A 20,141-nucleotide genomic window follows, 5' to 3' on the forward strand; every position below is an offset into this window, starting at 1 on the left:
AAGGATGTAATGCACATATATACATACAATGAAAACACTCATAAATTAAATATTAAAAATTCTTATTTTAAGCAGATACACACAGACAAACTCAGATACTAACCCCCCCCCCCCCACACACACACACGGAGGGAGAGAGAGAGAGAGAGAGAGAGAGGGCTAGACAGAGACAGAGACACAAAGAAACATCTGGTCAACATAACACTTAAAAGGTTCACTTCCTTCTCAATACTGTCAGAAAATCCCCAGGTGAAATCTCTTTCTGTCTTGTTGACCTTGATTTCCCATGCCTTCTTTTGCTTTTTTATTCTGTGATTTTTAGTCTTGATCTCTACCATAGATTTGACCAGAACAGAGGCAAAAATCCCATTTCTTATTTAAGCTCTACAGCTTATTCCTGAATGACCAACATTAAGTGCCTTTACAACACCACTGCAGCAAGTCACAGGACAGACATTGGACATAAAGACATAGATCATTGGGAAGAATTTATCCCCACTAACACCTCCAAGAGAAATCAAGTGCAGTCACCTGAACCACCACACATAATGCATATCTTGTTCAGTTAAAATTTCTGTTCCCTTATCCTCATCTTAAAGATGTGCTCTACCATCCTCACTCTGCTTCTGGCCCCTCCTACTGGATTTTTCTCATTCACCACACACTTTCTATCATTGTAGACAGGACTTTTCTTGACTGCTTTAAGTGAAATATTAAAAAATGTAGTTATTTTCTATCTTTTCTTCACATAGCATAATTATTTTTGAGATTCACCTATATCTATCTATTTCTAGGGGACTAAGAATAGCATAATGGGTACCTAGACAGTTTCCTGATGGTAAAATTATGAACTGCCTCAAGTTTTTGCTATTTTTATGAAAGGTGCAAGTCTAGCCACATACACAGATGTATTTCATTGATTGTGATCAAGTTGGAGGAATTCTGGTAGAGAATTTTGAATATCTTCCCTTTTTTTCATCCAAAAATCTGAAATACCCATTTTACTGAGCTTCTATACCAGTTTTAACACCTTCTTTGTGCTGCATTTAAACTAAAATAAGAACTCAATTTAAAAATAAAAGGAAATGTGCTGTGAATAGCTGTGTATGAGTGCCTTTGTAGACATGCACTTTCGCTTTTTCTTGGATGAATATCTTGAATTAGATTGTCTGTTCAACCTTTTCAGAATCAAATTTTGCAAATCAATTTTCTATTTTGTATCCCATAATAGTTGCATGCAAATTTGAGTTCATTCACATTATTTCCTGGCAGTTGATATGCTCAGTGTTGTTTTATCTAACCACTGCTGAAAAATCTATATTGATGTTTTAATTAGTTTATTCCTAGTAACCTATATGTCACACAACTTTTGTTTTCTATAAGGTATATCTTTCTTGGTTTAGTATCAGGTTTTTTTGTTTGTTTTTGGAAAAATTTTTACTATTGGCATTGAGAGAGTTGAGATATTCTAGATACAAATCTATAGTTATAAATGTGATAAAATTTTCCTACAATATGTGATTTTGGTAAAACTTCATAGAGTTTGACATTTGAATACTAAAAATTTCTTTTTTTAATTAAACATTTTTAAAATTTATTTTTTATTTTTGTTTATTTAATTTTAATTAGGTACTTTCTTCATTCACATCTCCAGTGCTATCCCAAAAGTCCCCCCCACCCTCCCCTCCCACCCCCCCACCCCCACTCCCACTTCCTGGCCCTGGTGTTCCCTTGCAATGAGGCATATAAAGTCTGCACGACCAGTGGGCCTCTCTTTCTACTGATGGCCGACCAGGCCATCCTCTGATACATATGGAGCTAGAGACATGAGCTACTGGGGGCACTGGTTAGTTCATATTGTTGTTCCACCCATAGGGTTGCAGATCCCCTCTAGCTCCTCCATTGGGGAACCTGTGATTCATCCAATAGCTGACTGTGAGCATCCACTTCTGTGTTTGCTAGGCCCCAGCATAGACTCACAAGAGACAGCAAAATCTTGCTAGTGTATGCAATGGTGTCAGCATTTGGAGGCTGATTACGGGATGTATCCCCGGATATGGCAGTCTCTAGATGGTCCACCCCTTTGTCTCAGCTCCAAAATTCGTCTCTGCACCTCCCTCCACGGGCGTTCTGCTCCCAATTCTAAGAAGGGGCAAAGCGTCCACACCCTGGTCTTTATTCCTCCTGCGTCTCGTGTGCTTCACAAATTGTATCCTATATCTTGGGTATTCTACGTTTCTGGGCTAATATCCATTTATCAGTGAGTACATATCATGTGATTTCTTTTGTGATTGGGTTACCTCACTCAGGATGATGTCCTCCAGGTCCATCCAAATTTGTAATATGCATAAGCTTCAATATTTCAAACTGCACTGTGTATGGGTCATATATTTAAAGCTCTACATAAGGAATATCTATAGTATAGAGCAGTACAATCTCTAAAACCAAATGTCACAGTGGTCCAGCTTTATGGGTTCTATGAGTGAGGGTAGAAAACTCAGTACTGGCATGCCATTAATAGATACTTTTGGTCTACTTTAAATCAATGTACCATGGCTCTACACCTCTTATCTGGTAGGAAAGAAAAAGAATGATCTAACAGCAATCAGTCTTGAAACTTTATCCTGAGATTGCATTCATTTGCTCTACTAAAGATATTACAAGCAAGGTAGGAACTATGACTCATTCCTGTAATTCCAGAAATTGGTGGCAAAAATAGCAAGATCACTATGATCTGTTGGCAAGGTAAGGCTTCATTCTGCATTCTAGTCTAGTCTGCTCTACAAAATAAGTCTGTCACAAAAAAGAAAGAAGGACATGGAGAGAAGAAGAAGAAGAAGAAGAAGAAGAAGAAGAAGAAGAAGAAGAAGAAGAAGAAAAAGAAGGAGGAGGAGGAGGAAGAGGAGGAGGAGGAGGAGGAAGGTGAAGGGGAGGAGGAGGAGAGGGAGAAAAGATAAAGTAAAGAAAGAAATAACAAAAAATTGTGAGCGCCCATCTTGCCAGCAAGAAAGACACCACAATAGGATCCTTCTGCACACGTTTATTGGGAGAGCATTGACTGTGTAGGAGAAAGACCCCGAGCCCTGGGCCTCTCACTCTTATATACTATCAGTTCCCATCCACTCACAGCAGGCCATATCACCTCACCAGGTACGCATCTTCAGCTAATCAGGGCAGCAGGGGCATATCTCCACCAAAATGGCTTCGCCAGTAACCTGGTACACCTGGGCAGCTCTCACGATGTTTGTGGCTTATATTCAGATGTATGAGGAAGTCAGGTGCAAGTCATAAGACTTAGCTGCAGTCCCTGGTGCCTTCTTGGGACTGCTGCCACACCTGCTCCCCACAAACAATGAAGATGCTATATGAAGAAAACGTACTTTAATTGCATGGCTACTAGAGCATTTACGAATGAGGAGTCAAGCTTGCAGATCTGTCTTGTTTCACAATCTCTTTTCTTCATACCTAAAGGCCACCCAATCTAGATATTTGCTTCTCTGGTGATTCTGTCTTGGAGTGGTCAACAATGCCTTCTTTTCTATTTACCTAAGAATTTATATTCCCCATAATTTACATGGTCCTCTAGCTTTGACTATTTGACTTGATTTCTTCATAGCATTAATTTTAGCTACCAAAAGCCATTCCTTCTCTAATTCTCATGTTATCATTTACCGCACTTTCCCCCAAATCTGACACATTACTGTGCCCTTTATTCCCATTTTGGTCATTTTTCCTATTGCTGTAATAAAGTAAACAAAAAGATAAATAATAAAGAAAACAACTTAAGTGAAAGGGCTTATTTTGCCTCAAAGTTGTAAGATATAGTCCATCATAGAAGGGCAATGCTGGGGGCAAGAGCTGTAGAGACCTGGCTGCATTGCGTTCTAGTTAGGAAGTAGAAAAAAATATAAAAATTGTGCTCAGGTTACTTTCTCCAACTGAAGCTAGTGTACCTTCAAACAACTACTATTGTATGCAAGATCTCTTCGGGGTGACAATTGAAATTCACCATCTTAAATACTGTTGGTATTAATCACTGATGCATTATCAAATGTAGCATTTCACCTAATGAGATATTATGTTCTTTATACTATCTATGAAATTATCCTGGTTTTTTCACTGGCCAGAAGAAGATAGAGCTGTAAGTATAATTTGAGTCTGCTTCTTTGAATGCCTCTCAGGACTTATTATCTTAAATGCAGTTATGGGAAAACAGGAGCTGAGATACAGATTCTCATGCAGGAAGTTGGCTGGGGCATGATCTGAGAAATAACACCTATATTGGACTGAAGAAAATGTAAATGCAGAGGTAGGGATTTAACTATTAAACAACAATTGCAAAAAAGTTAGCTAGTCCCTTGAGGAACTCTGGAATTTAATTGCCCTGTTAATTATTACAAATTGTTACAAGAACATTGTGTTTATTAGTTTATTTAAAATAATAAGAGGCATATGAAGTATTTAAAAAGACATTCCTTTAGTGAACAATCATAGATAGCTACATAGATAGCTACTAAAATGCTTAGTAAGATCATTTTACATAAAATATTTTGTGACACACTCTATAGCTTTGAAAAAACAGAATGGAAGACAAAATGAAATGTAACACCAACATGCTAATTGAAAATATTTTGGATTTTGGAGACAAGAAGTGGTCCACAGATTATGATTTGAGAACTGATGCATCAGGATTTGATGACGGTTGTTGTTGCTGTTCTTTAAAAGCATGGCCTTAATAGTCTAACCCTGTGGCTTTCATAGTTAGGCAGTAGACCTATATCATTTATTAGAATATTATAGACCCCAGTTAGACTTGGTTAAGTCACCACAGAATACGTCTATTTTGTTTGAAGTTAAGTCTAAATATATTATTTGCTTTAACTAATAAAATTCATTCTGAATACTATATATTTGTTCTGAAAGCAGCTTGAAGGAAGGTTTCTGACGTTCTTTTATTATTATTATTAGGTATTTATTTCATTTACATTTCCAATGCTATCCAAAAAGTCCCCCACACCCTCCCACACCCACACCCACTACCCCACCCACTCACTCCCACTTCTTGGCCCTGGCATTCCCTGTACTGAGGCTTATAAAGTTTGCATGACCAATGGGCCTCTCTTTCCAATGATGGCCAATTAGGCCATTTTCTGATACATATGCAGCTAGAGACATGAGCTCTAGGGGGGTACTGGTTAGTTCATGTTGTTGTTCCACCTATAGGGTTGCAGATACCCACCGATCTTTCAGTACTTTCTCTAGCATCTTCCTCCATTGGGGGCCCTGTGATCCATCCAATAGATGACTATGAGCATCCACTTCTGTGTTTGCTAGGCCCCAGCATAGACTCACAAGAGACAGCTATATCAGGGTAAAATCTTTCAGTAAATCTTTCAGTAAAATCTTGCTAGTGTATGCAATGGTGTCAGAATTTGGAGGCTGATTATGGGATGGATCCCTGGGTATGGCAGTCTCTAGATGGTCCATCCTTTCCTCTTAGCTCCAAACTCAGTCTCTGTAGCTCCTTCAATGGGTGCCTTGCTCCCAATTCCAAGAAGGGGCAAAGTATCCACACCTTGGTTTTGGTTCTTCCCAAGCTTCATGTGTTTCACAAATTATATCTTATATATTGGGTATTCTAAGTTTCTGGGCTAATATCCACTTATCAGTGAGTACATATCATGTGAGTTCTTTTGTGATTGAGTCACCTCACTCAGGATGATGCCCTCTAGGTCCATCCATTTGCCTAGGAATTTCATAAATTCATTTTTATAATAGCTGAGTAGTACTCCATTGTGTAAATGTACCACATTTACTGTATCCATTCCTCTGTTGAGGGGTATCTGGGTTATTTCCAGCTTCTGGCTATTATAAATAAGGCTGCTATGAACATAGTGAAGCATGTGTCCTTCTTACCGGTTGGAACATATTCTGGATATATGCCTAGGAGAGGTATTGTGGGATCATCTGGTAGTACTACGTCCAATTTTCTGAGGAACCGCCAGACGGATTTCCAGAGGGGTTGAACAAGCTTGAAATCCCACCAACAATGGAGGAGTGTTCCTCTTTCTCCACATCCTCGCCAGCATCTGCTGCCACCTGAATTTTTGATCTTACCATTCTGACTGGTGTGATGTATCATCTCAGGGTTGCTTTGATTTGCATTTCCTTGATGATTAAGGATGCTGAACATTTTTTCAGGTGCTTCTCAGCCATTCGATATTCTTCAGCTGAGAATTCTTTGTTTAACTCTGAGCCCCATTTTAATGGGGTTATTTGATTTTCTGGAGTCCACCTTGAGTTCTTTATATATATTGGATATTAGTCCCCTATCTGATTGAGGATAGTTAAAGATCCTTTCCCAATCTGTTGGTGGCATTTTTGTCTTATTGATGGTGTATTTTGCCTTACAGAAGCTTTGCAATTTTATGAGGTCCCATTTGTTGATTCTCAATCTTACAGCACAAGCCATTGCTGTTCAATTCAGGAATTATTCCCCTGTGCCCATATCTTCGAGGCTTTTTCCCACTTTCTCCTCTATAAGTGTTAGTGTCTCTGGTTTTATGTGGAGTACCTTAATTCACTTAGATTTGACCTTAGTACAAGGAGATAGGAATGGATCAATTCGCATTCTTCTACATGAAAACCTCCAGTTGTGCCAGCACCATATTTTGAAAATGCTGTCTTTTTTCCACTGGATGGTTTTAGCTCCCTTGTCAAAGATCAAGTGACCATACGTATGTGGGTTCATTTCTGGGTCTTCAACTCTATTCCATTGGCCTACTTGTCTGTTGCTATACCAGTACCAAGTAGTTTTTATCACAATTGCTCTGTAGTCAACTTTAGGTCAGGCATGGTGATTCCACCAGAGGTTCTTTTATCCTTGAGAAGAGTCTTTGCTGTCCTAGGTTTTTTGTTATTCCAGATGAATTTGCAGATTGCCCTTTCCAATTCATTCAAGAATTGAGTTGGAAATTTGATTGGGATTACATTGAATCTGTAGATTGCTTTTGGCAAGATAGCCATTTTTTCTATATTGATCCTGCCAATCCATGAGCATGAGAGATCATTCCATAATTCTGAGATCTTCTTTACTTTCTTTCTTTAGAGACTTGAAATTCTTATCATACAGATCTTTCACTTCCTTATTTAGAGTCACGCCAAGGTATTTTATATTATTTGTGATTATTGAGAAGGGTGTTGTTTCCCTAATTTCTTTCTCAGCCTGTTTATCCTTTGTGTAGAGAAAGGCCATTGTCTTGTTTGAGTAAATTTTATATCCAGGTACTCCACTGAAGCTGTTTATCAGGTTTAGGTGTTCTCTGGTGGAATTTTTTTGGTCACTTATATATACTATCATATCATCTGCAAAACGTGATAATTTGACTTCTTCCTTTCCAATTTGTATCCACTTGATCTCCTTTTGTTGTCGAATTGCTCTGGATAGGAATTCAAGTACAGTGTTGAATAGGTAGGGAGAAAGTGGGCAGCCTTTTCTAGTGCCTGATTTTAGTGGAATTTCTTCCAGCTTCTCACCATTTACTTTGATGTTGGCTACTGGTTTGCTCTAGATTTCTTTTATCATGTTTAGGTATGGGCCTTGAATTCCTGGTCTTTCCAAGACTTTTATCACGAATGGGTGTTGGATTTTGTCAAATGCTTTCTCAGCAACTAACAAGATGATCATGTGGTTTTTGTCTTTGAGTTTGTTTATATAATGGACTACGTTGATGGATTTCCATATATTAAACCATCCCTGCATGTCTGGAATGAAACCTACTTGGTCAGGATGGATGATTGTTTTGATGTGTTCTTGGATTCAGTTAGCGAGAATTTTATTGAGAATTTTTGAATCGATATTCATAAGGGAAATTGTTCTGAAGTTCTTTATCTTTGTTGGGTCTTTCTGTGGTATAGGTATCAGATTAATTGTGGCTTCATAGAATGAGTTGCCTAGAGTACCTCCTGCCTCTATTTTGTGGAATTGTATGTGAAGAACTGGAATTAGATCTTCTTTGAAGATCTGATAGAACTCTGTAATAAACCCATCTGGTCATGGGCTTTTTTTGGTTGGGAGACTATTAATGACTACTTCTATTTCTTTAGGGTATGTAGGACTGTTTAAATCTTTAACCTGATTCTCATTTAACTTTTGTACCTGGTATCTGTCTAGAAATTTGTCCATTTCACCCAGGTTTTCCAGTTTTGTTAGTATAGCCTTTTGTAGAAGGATCTGATGGTGTTTTAGATATTTTCAGGATCTGTTGTTATGTCTCCCTTTTCATTTCTGACTTTGTTATTTAGGATGCTGTCCCTGTGTCCTTTAGTGAATCTGGCTAAGGGTTTATCTATCTTGTTGATTTTCTCAAAGAACCAACTCCTCATTTGGTTGATTCTTTGAATAGTTCTTCTTGTTTCCACTTGGTTGATTTTGCCCCTGAGTTTGATTATTTCCTGCAGTCACCTCCTCTTGCGTGAATTTGCTTCCTTTAGTTCTAGAGCTTTTAGGTGTGTTTTCAAGCTGGTAGTGTGTGCTCTTTCTAGTTTCTTTTTGGAGGCACTCACAGCTATGAGTTTTCCTCTTAGAAATGCTTTCATTGTGTCCCATATGTTTGGGTATATTGTGGCTTCATTTTCATTAAACTCTAAAAAAAAGTCCTTAATTTCTTTCTTTATTCCTTCCTTGACTAAGGTATCATTGAGAAGAGTGTTGTTCAGTTTCCACATGAATGTTGGCATGAATGTTTCCATTATTCATGTTGTTATTGAAGATCAGCCTTAGTCTATGGTGATCTGATAGGATGCATGGGACAATTTCAATATTTTTCGTATCTGTTGAGGCATTTTTGTTACCAATTATATGGTCAGTTTTGGAGAAAGTACCATGAGGTGCTGAGAAGAAGGTATATCCATTTGTTTTAGGATAAAATGTTCTGTAGATATCTGTTCAATCTGTTTGTTTCATAACTTCTGTTAGTTTCACTGTGCCCCTGTTTAGTTTCTGTTTCCATGATCTGTCCATCTATGAAAGTAGTGTGTTGACGTCTCCCACTATTATTGTGTGAGGTGCAATGTGTGCTTTGAGCTTTACTAAAGTTTCTTTAATGAATGTGGCTGCCCATGTTTTGGAGCATATATATTCAGAATTGATAGTTCCTCTTGGAAGATTTTACCTTTGGTGAATATGAAGTGCCCCTCCTTGTCTTTTTTGATGACTTTGGGTTGGAAATCGATTTTATTAGATATTAGAATGGCTACTCCAGCTTGTTTCTTGAGACCATTTGCTTGGAAAATTGTTTTCCAGCCTTTCATTCTGAGGTAGTGTCTGTCTTTTTCCCTGAGATGGGGTTACTGTAAGCAGCAGAATGTTGGGTCCTGTTTGTGTAGCCAGTTTGTTAGTCTATGTCTTTTTACTGCGGAGTTGAGTCCATTGATATTAAGAGATATTAAGGAAAAGTAATTGTTGCTTCCTATTATTTTTGTTGTTAAAGTTGGCATTGTGTTCTTGTGGCTTTCTTTTTTTTAGGTTTTTTGAAGGATTACTTTCTTGCTTTTTCTAGGACATGGTTTCTGCCCTTGTATTGCTTTTTTTTTTTTTTTTTTTTTTTTTTTTCTGTTATTATCCTTTGAAGGGCTAGATTCCTGGAAAGATAATGTGTGATTTTGGTTTTGTCGTGGAATACTTTGGTTTCTCCATCTATGGTAATTGAAAGTTTGGCTGGGTATAGTAGTCTGGGCTGGCATTTGTGTCCTCTTAGTGTCTGTGTAAAATCTTTCCAGGATCTTCTGGCTTTCATTGTCCATGGTAAAAAATCTGGTATAATTTTGATAAGCCTGCCTTTATATTTTACTTGACCTTTTTCCCTCACTGCTTTTAATATTCTGTCTTCATTTAGTGCATTTGTTGTTCTGATTATTATATGTCGGGAGGAATTTCTTTTCTGGTCTAGTCTATTTGGATTTTCTGTATGCTTATTGTATGTTCATGGGCATCTCTTTCTTTAGGTTTGGGAAGTTTTCTTCTCTAATTTTGTTGAAGATATTTGCTGACCCTTTAAGTTGAAAACCTTTATTCTCATCTACTCCTATTTTCGATAGGTTTGGTCTTCTCATTTTGTTGTGGATTTCCTGGATGTTTTGAGTTAGGATCTTTTTGCATTTTGCATTTTCTTTGATTGTTGTGCTGATGTTCTCTATAGAATCTCCTGCACCTGAGATTCTCTCTTCCATCTCTTGTATTCTGTTGCTGATTCTCGCATCTTTGGTTCCATATTTCTTTCCTAGGGTTTCTATATCCTGCATTGCCTCACTTTGGGTTTTCTTAATTGTGTCTACTTCCCTTTTTAGTTCTAGTATGGTTTTGTTTATTTCCATCACCTGATTGGATGTGTTTTCCTGTTTTTCTTTAAGGACGTGTAACTCTTTAGCAGTGTTCTCCTGTATTTCATTAAGTGAGTTATTAAAGTTCTTCTTGATGTCCTCTACTATCATCATGAGATATGCCTTTAAATCCAGGTCTAGCTTTTCGGGTGTGTTGGGGTACTCAGGACTGGCTGAGGTGGGAGTGCTGGGTTCTGATGATGGTGATTGGTCTTGGTTTCTGTTAGTAAGATTCTTATGTCTGCCTTTTGCCATCTGGTAATCTCTGGAGTTAGTTGTTATTGTTGTCTCTGGTTAGAGCTTGTTCCTTTTGTGATTCTGTTAGCCTCTACCAGCAGGCCTGAGAGACTAGCTCTCTCTTGAGTACCAGTGGTTAGAGGACTCTCTGCAGGAAAGCTCTCCTCTTGCAGAGAAGGTTCACAGATATCTGTTGTTCAGACTTGCCCCCTGGCAGAAGATGAAGGCCTGAAACACGGCCTGTCCCAGAAGCTCTTAGCTTCTGTCGTCCACACTCTCACCTGTGCACACTAGTCTTGGTACTATCTGGGAATGAAGATGGTTCAAGCAGATACTCCAACAAAGCCCTCCCAGGCGGGGTGGGCACCTCTCCTCTGGCAGGGAAGGTGCCCAGATGTCTGGAGCCTGAAATGGGGCCTGCCTTAAAAGCTCTGTGGGTCCCGCCTGTCCCAGAAGCTGTTAGCTACTGTAGTCCACACTCTCACCTGTCAGTTTCTGACTTTCTATATATATTTTCTCAGCTTGAATTCATGTGTGTTCATCAATGCTGACACAAAGCAAAAATACAGTATCAGTAAGGATATCCACTTATTAGGTCATTGAGATTGTGTATCGATCAAATAATAAATGTGTATTGAGAGGGGGGCTGGGGCAGTGGATCATGTAGCCTTTTTTACATTCTCATGAGTAAACATAAGATTTTAAGATCTATTATGTGTTATCCCATATTTTTATATTCAATATCCAGTAACAAAGGAATGAGAAATGGATATTTTAACATTATTGATAATGTGATGATTAGTGTGAATTATCAACTTTATAAAATATAAGATCACCTAGGTGACATATCCCCAGGAACAACTGCAGGGGACTATTGAGTACATAGTTATAATGAATTATATCGATTCAGTTATTTGAAATAAGGAAACCCACATTTAGACTGGGCAGCATCATTCCCTTGACTTGGATTTAAGACTATATAAAAGGCCATTAGTACTATATAACACTGGCCTTTAGTACTTTGAAGATGCTATAGAAAGTACCCAAGGAGCTAAAGTGTTCTGCAGCCCTATAGGAGAAACAATAATATGAACTAACTAGTACCCCCAGAGCTTGTGTCTCTAGCTGCATATGCAGCAGAAGATGGCCTAGTTGGCCATCAGGGAGAGGAGAGGTCCTTGGTCTTGTGAAGATTCTGGGCCTCAGGATAGGGGGATGTTAGGGCCAGGAAATGGGAGTGTGTTGGTTGGGGAGCAGGGGGAGATGGAAGGGTATAGGGGATTTTCAGAGAGGAAACTAGGAAAGGGGATAACATTTGAAATGTAAATGAAGAAAACATCTAATAAAAAAAACCAAACCAAACAAAAAACAAAAAAGAAGAGACAAAATATTAAGTGAGAAATTGAAATATTACTTCCATTTCTGAATAGAGTTTCTAGAGGGTAGTTTTTATGCAAAGATTAAAAGCCCAAATTTAAGCCTGAACATGATATTCATGAGGAATTGTGAGACTTAAAAGGGGGCCTGGGAAAGAGGTGGGAGGGAGGATAGCCCACGTCCGGCCAGAGTTCCATCTATGCTCTGGACAGATGGATATGGGAGGGCTGCCAGATGCTTTCCACTCAGTCCTGGGTGGACAGTCAAGCCTCTGACACACTTGATGGGGGGTGGACAAGGGGCAGCACCCGAATCCAAAAGGGGCCCTGGAGTTACACCCTGTAGCCCCAGGGTTATGGGAGAGAGGGCATAGGGAAGAGAGGTTCCCACACAGGCAAGAGTCTGCACAGCTGAACAGAGACAGTCTATGGTTTTAGAGCTTTATTGCAGAAATGCAGGGCGAAAGAGAAAGGAGAGAGAGAGAGAGAGAGAGAGAGAGAGAGAGAGAGAGAGAGAGAGTAAAGGCTAGAGAATAAGAGGAAGGGAGAGGAGAGAGGAGAAGAGAAGACAAAGAGAGAGGAGTAAGAGGTGAAGTGGAGAGGAGTAAGAGATGAAGTGAGGAGTAAGAGAGCAAGGAGGGGCCAAACAGCTCTTTTTATGGTATGCTGCTTTCTTTTCTGTTGAAGCTTGAAGGTCAGACGCGTGGGACATTGCCTATGTGACTTCTAGTCATGCTTCTTTTGTGGGGGCTGTGGGGGGTGATAACTTAGACAGGAGACAGAGTTCCAGGAGCACGAGAGAACTCCTTCTGTCCCATGTAGGTAAATTATCACCACAGGATCCTGGGGTTCAGCATCTCAGCTCGATGAGATCAGAATATCTGTGTATAGCCCAATGCCCCACAACGAATATGTCGACACAGACTTTCTACTTGAAGAAATTAAAAGGTTTACCTTGAGATGTTTTCTATCTTATTTTATATGAGGTGTTTGTAGGATCTGTACAGAGAAATCTCAGTTTTGTAGAGATATCATTTTGTACATGACCCTGAGAGAGTAAGGATGACTGTGTGTGAGCTGTAACACTTTCTACATGGATAAAGAACATAAAAAACATGAGTTTGATGTGTTGCTTGAGAAGGAAGCTGAAAGAGCCTAACAGTGGAGTTCTAGAGGACAGTGCAAGGGACAAGGAGAACCAATCATAAAGGAACTCTAGAACCCAAGAGGCAAAGAGAACCTAATGAGAGGTCAAAAGAGGCAATGAATTACTCCTGAAAACTATGGTGATAGCAACCAAAGAATAGGACAAATGTCACCTGAAAAATTATCATTTGCTCTGAGACTCAGCAGAGGTAAGATATAAAGCCTTCCATATTCATACAGTTTCAAAGGCATATTTATAGATACTGATAACATGAAACCTATGGCTTATTTCCTTTGTTCCTGTCAGATGCTACTCCATCAATAAAGAGAGCAGTATTATAGTTTCCGAGTAGAGCGGGGGGAGTGGGGGGGGCGGAGAAGACAGAGAATGTTTATTATAGGTATGCAGCACTCTGACTGGAGCTGGGAACAAAAGTTCTAAGTTAGAAATGTGTACAGATTTGATGCCATGTAGGACTGAAACTTTCATCTATGTAGGTGAAGGTCATTTATTTACTTCCAAAAAGTGAAATATTTCCTGAGAACAGAGAAATGTGTACCCAGAGGTAGTATACATACCAAGATAGTAGTCAGAAGAAAAGTCTGTTGTTGTAAACACTCAAATAAACAGAATAAATAGAATGCTGTCTTCATTTCAAAAACAACAGAATTGTCAGTGCCATTTCAGGCTTAGGATGAATGTCAGAAACTTATCGTCACCATGAGACCTCTTTCAAATACTTTAAACAAAATTATTTTATTACATTTATTTATTTATTTATTTATTTATTTATTTATTTATTTGGTTTTTTGAGACAGGGTTTCTCTGTATAGCCCTGGCTGTCCTGGAACTCACTCTGTAGACCAGGCTGGCCTCGAACTCAGAAATCTGCCTGCCTCTGCCTCCCGAGTGCTGGGATTAAAGGTGTGCGCCAACATGCCTGGCTATTTTATTTTTTTTAAATATACTTCAAATGTATTGACCTCTAAATACAAATCCATCTGTGATAGTAGTCAATCAACTTGTGATATTCAATAGTACTTTTGCTTTCCTAAATGCTATATTTTATGGTCCTTTTTGAGATACATTTCAGAGTTTAAGAGGATTCCATTTTAGCATGATTTTATATTCTTTAAAAATTTCCATTCTAAAATGACAGGGTATTTTTTTATCATAGTAGTCTGTGTTATATATTTTGAGCCTTTTACCACCTGAATTCCCTCTCTGATATCCCATAATTGGTCTCATTCAGTTACTGAGAAGAACAGAATGCACAGAATGGAAATCAGTCTGTACTCTGAAGATCCTGAATCTTTCTCTGCATCATTAGATGTAGTTTCTACAATATGAGCAAGATTCCAGAATAGCAGGCACAGACTTAAGGTACACGTTATGCTCTGAACTTTTCCCCTATTCCAAACAATCATTTTTGCATTCTACCCCACTAATTTCTCTCTGTGGACATTCTGAATTAGCAGAAGGAATTAGTGAGGACTGGAAGACATCAAACTGCTTTTTATCCTCATTGTGGTAATAAATTTGTTGTCTTCACATGAGATTAAGAGTCCCTGTGCAATCTGCTTTCTGCTTTACCTTGAATATTTCTGTGCAGACTGTATGCTAATGAAGCTGAGAGAGTGAAATAGTGCATGTGAAACGGTTAATGGACAATCTTTCAATGAGGACACACCTAGCACTATGCATCTTGTACAGTTATACTAAAACGGGAAATGATGTTAGCACTGCATCCAATAAGCCTAATCGACCAACTTATAAACTTATCATACAATAAACTCAGTACTTGAAAGATTGTTTAGCTGTGCATGTAAGACATTTTTCTTTCTTTCTTATTCTTTTCTATAAGACATAGATACACAAAAAAATCAATGAATAAAGCAGATTTAAAATGTGATAAAAGAGATGTAGGTAATTTCTTCATTGCTTTTATACCATGTATTATACTTAGACTAAAGTAATGTATCCTAACCTATGTAGAATAGCCTACTTCCCCTAAGCTTCAGACTTGTACAACATGTTAACTGTAAGACAAGCATCAGCACAACCAGCATACAGTGGATATCATAATGCCACAGAAATGATAACATAAGAGAGGCACAAGACACGATGCCAGCTGGAGCATATGTAAGAGATAAGTACTTAAGAGACCTACATAATGTTTGCTCACCACTGTAAAATTTAGAAATGCTGTAAATTTTGGTTTCCCTAAATTTATTTTATTAAGGAGGTCTATTTTTCTTTAATAATTAGTTAACATTAGATTGCTATAATTTTAACTTTATGACATTGTAACATTTAAAATCTTGCCATGCTGCTTTTATGTATCAAAGAAATATTGTCACATTTATGCATATGCATGCCTCCCCAGGAGTATACTACAATGAAAATTAAGGAAGAATGATTTAAACGTTAGGCAGTGGACAAGCAGGAGGGGTCATAGAGGTAAGGAATGGTGGGTGAGAAAAGTGCAATGATGGACATTTATAAAAATGCATTTATGAGACAGATTTTATTCTGTGCTTAGTAAAATAGTTAATGAGAGTATCGACAAAAGGAAAGTGGTGTGCCAGAGTGTGCCTTGCCCAACGCTGTTTTTCCCATCAGAGAAATCACTTTCAATTAAATGACAAGCATATTTCTGTCTTAGCCATATACACATATGGGTTTTACACACACACACACACACACACACACACACACTCCCACATAGATAGATGGATAGATAGATAGATAGATAGATAGATAGATAGATAGATAGATAGATGCCTATATACAATTCTCCTTGAAACTGTAACTTCTTTAAGTGTGATTGCCATTGGCATTACTAATTTCTAATACACTCTATCAGAGCACTCTATCAGAATTACAACTTATTCACTTGGAAGAAGTCCCTGTATACACAGAGACAGCATAAAAAACTGAGTTATGCATTATTGTTTAAAGTCTTTGGCATAGTATCAGTGAATAAATATGTAAGGTCCTCTGCTTCACATCAAGGGTGAGGAGCAAGAGATGAAATGAGAATACTTGAACAATAGTGCTACAGTCTGTCTCATCAAATCTTTTAAAAAATGGCTTGCATAATCATATTTCATATCTAGGAATTTTTTCCAACATAAAACAGTGACATAATTATAGATTTAGATTTTCCTTTAAAACACCAGTCAAACTGTGTAATGCAGTTAGCTCAAGTATCCATAAGTAATAGAATTGCAAAATCTAGATTTGATTAGATTCACTGCTTGACACAAGAGTGTCATTTAGTCAATAATGACTTCAATTGCTTATAGATATAAATTGTTGATTATAGGTAGCTCTCTTTTTGACATCCACAGTGTGTTTAATCTTCAGTGTGTTTTAAGACACTTTCATTATGAGAAAAAAAATATTGAAAGATTCACATAAACACTAAAGTATGTCAGTCCTTGCATAGTATTATCATTCTATCTTCAGTAGTATAAAATTAAAAGTGATTTTATTGCCAAGCATTGTCAATAAGTACACATTTACATGAACAGGACCCTGAGGGACTGGAAACATGGCTCACCATTAAGAATGCATGTTGCTATTGGAGATGACTGGGATTTTTTTCCCCTAGAACCCATGTTGGGAGGTTTATAACTGCATATAACTTCCGCTTTAATATACTCAATTCCTCTGGCTTTGTCACCATCTGTCCTATATTTGACATACCCACACAAATAGATGATAAAGCAGAAAGAAATTTATACACACTTAAAATTACTTTTATAAACTCTTTGAAAAAGGGTTACTGAGATCAAAGACAGCAATGACTCATATAGAATTATCAATGGGAGGTGAGGCCTTTGGTCCTGTGAAGGCTCTATATGCCCCAACATAGTGGAATGCCAGGGCCAGGAAGTAGGATTGGGTGGGTTGGTGAGTAGGGGATGGGTGGGAGGGAATGGGGGTTTTTGGAAGGGAAACCAGGAAAGGGGATAACATTTGAAATGTGAATAAAATTATCTATAAAAATATAAATAAATAAATATGTACATAAATAAATAAATAAATAAAATCACACATAGTTTTGAATTTTCTTCACCTCTGTAGTCTACTTTCACAAATTTCTTTCTTTCTTTAATTTTTTTTACCTACTCTGCAATGTCAGGGAAGCTACCTTTCTGAGAACTTTTACCCTTTGTAAATATTAATATTAGAGAAAAGATACTTCCTAAGACAAAAATATGGTGGAGAAAGTGAGTCTCTATTGTCAGTGAAACCTGAAAGCACACCCCTTTGGGGCTACCATTCATCGTACCATAAAGCACCATGTAAGCTTCTAAAGGAGATAACCAACATTCTACACAGCTATGTTGTTTGGGAGCCACATTACTGGCAAGCATAGTATGGTAACCCTAGATGTCCAATAGTAGAACATATACATATACCATGAGTTAACCATGGGCTCTCCCATTGGACTTTCTACCCACATATGCAATAAGAGGTAAACAATTTCCAGTACTGAAATCCTAACTAATTAATGCCAGGGTAGTCATGGATGTTGGAGAAGACTCTATAATCACTAATTTACTAAACCAGTATAACTCCTAACAATAAACAAATCTATAAACACTTGTCCTCATACACACAGATACACAGATAAATATATATGATACACATTTAAGTGCAGTCTCACCTCTCGTTAAGGAAACCTCTCTTTGCAACAGGAGATTACTACAGATTACCACAGATAAACCAAGTAAAGGGTTGTGAAGCCCAGTTCTAATGGACACATTCACAAAATGCACTCATAACTAAAGCTCAGGGAACATTGTCAAGAGTGGGCAGAAATATTTTGTAAAGTCAGAAGATCAGGGAGTTTTCTGTGAGACTCTGCCTTCTAGAATGCCAGAACCTACACAGATAGTGTTTCAATACCATGACTGGCTAATTATGAGCTGAACCAGGATGCCAGTGATGAACATACTGAACAGGACAGAGGAAAGCTGCTGAGGTCTCAGCTCCACAAGGCAAAGTATAGGCAAGTGTGAAAAGCTGGGGAAGAGGAAGGCGACCTTCCCAAGGGAAGGGCACAGTCATTTGTTGTCCAGTACTAAATGATCAGCCCTGATAGCATGCATATAAACAGCATTTTATGGGCTGAACAGATTATAGTCAGAATCATATGTGTAATACACATAAGAAAAAAAATTGAAATAAGCCATACATTTGAAGGAGAATTGGAGGCCCTACAGAAAGGTTGAAGAGAGGAAAGGGAAGAAAGAAATAAAATTAGTCTCAAAATTATTTAGAAATGTTGATTTCACAATCATCTGAGTAAAAATGTAGCCTAGGAGTGTGAGAAAATCTTGACAGATGCCACACAGAGAAGTAACATCCAAAGTATTAAAAACTTAAAAAACTAAACTATCCAAAAATGACTGCAAACATTCCTCTAAAAGAACGAAAACAACAAACAACTGAGTAGTTCTCAAGAGAAGTTTGATGAGGAGCATCAAAAGACATTTCTCAAGAGGAGAAACAAACAAACAAAAAAATACAAGAAATAATTGAAAAGCACTTCCATATTCTTAGTAAGCATGAAAATACCAGTTTAAAATACCTTGGGTTTCTGTCTCAGTACAATGAGAATGACTTACATCAAATGACAAATGAAAAAAAAAAAAAAAGCTGTGAGAATGTGATGGAGGAAATAAATAATCTTCATTTACTTCTACTATTAGTGTAAATTTCTACAGCCACTACGAAAACTGGCATGGAATGTTCTAAAAAATAAAAATAATTCTATGTGTTTATTATACTATGATAGTCTTGGTTCCACATGCAGTGGAGGTCAAGTCCTACAACAGAGACATATTTTTTTGCATATGCATGTTTATTACTTCTCTAGACACTATAGCTAAAATTGAAAAGAGTTTAGGTGGTATTTTTTAAAGATTTATTTATTTTATGTATATGAGTACACTGTAGTTGTACAGATGGCTGTGAGCCTTCATGAGGTTGTTGGGCCCATTTGTTCAGGCCCAAAATTTATTTATTAGTATACATAAGTACACTGTGGCTGTCTTTAGACACACCAGAAGAGGGCATCAGATCTTATTAAGGGTAGTTGTGAGCCACCATGTGGTTTCTGGGATTTGAACTCAGGTTTGAACTCAGGACCTTGGGAAGAGCAGTCAGTGCTCTTACCTGCTAAGCCATCTCACCAGGCCAATCTAGGACCTTTTTTTTTTTTTTTTTTTTTTTTAGTGTGACTATTTCTTTTTTTATAAGATATTTTCTTCATTTAAATTTCAAATGCTGTTAGGGCCGGCCTGTGGCTCTCATGTCCAGGTTCAAGCCTGGAAGGCATCATGGAACTGAAAGAAAAGAGGGAACCTAGACAGGTTAAGAAATAATGGAACCAAGACATGATAGTCTGATCAAGGTTCAAATGTTTAATTGCCGACAAGCTTTATAAAGGAGAGGGAAAAGTCCATTCCTGCCAATTCATCCTTGGAGCCTGGACCAGCTCCAGGTGATGACGTGCAGGATAGGGCGTATTCTCCAGAATAGTTCTGGGGCCTCTCAGCAGGTAGCTGTATCTTGAAGAGGAACAGCAGACAGTGGCTCAACAATAGAGTGATCTAGGGTGGAAGGCTCCTTAGTGGCAGCAAGGTCAAGTTCTGGCTCAGCCTGCTTCAGGATTGTGGGAGGCTACATCTCCTTCCTGTTATTAATATTTTTTAAAAAGCTGGATTGAGGCATAAAATTTATTTATGCTTTATAGTCCTGCCTGGGAATTATGGTGGCTGGCTGCTGTGCCTTCCTTAGGATCTCAGACCCTCTCGAACCATCCAATTCCATCATAGAATGTTACAAGCAGCTAGTTTGTGTTATAATTCATACAAGCATGGCTTTGTGGTGTATTATCAACAGCCATGGCCTTTTGGCATGTACCCCTGTCTTAGATTGGTATGATCCCCTGTATCTGGTTGCCCATCATTGACTAACCGGCC

This window comes from Mus caroli, unplaced genomic scaffold (genome assembly GCF_978045245.1).
Source record: "Mus caroli unplaced genomic scaffold, Mus_caroli_1 scaffold_1, whole genome shotgun sequence".
Classification (NCBI taxonomy): Eukaryota; Metazoa; Chordata; class Mammalia; order Rodentia; family Muridae; genus Mus; species Mus caroli.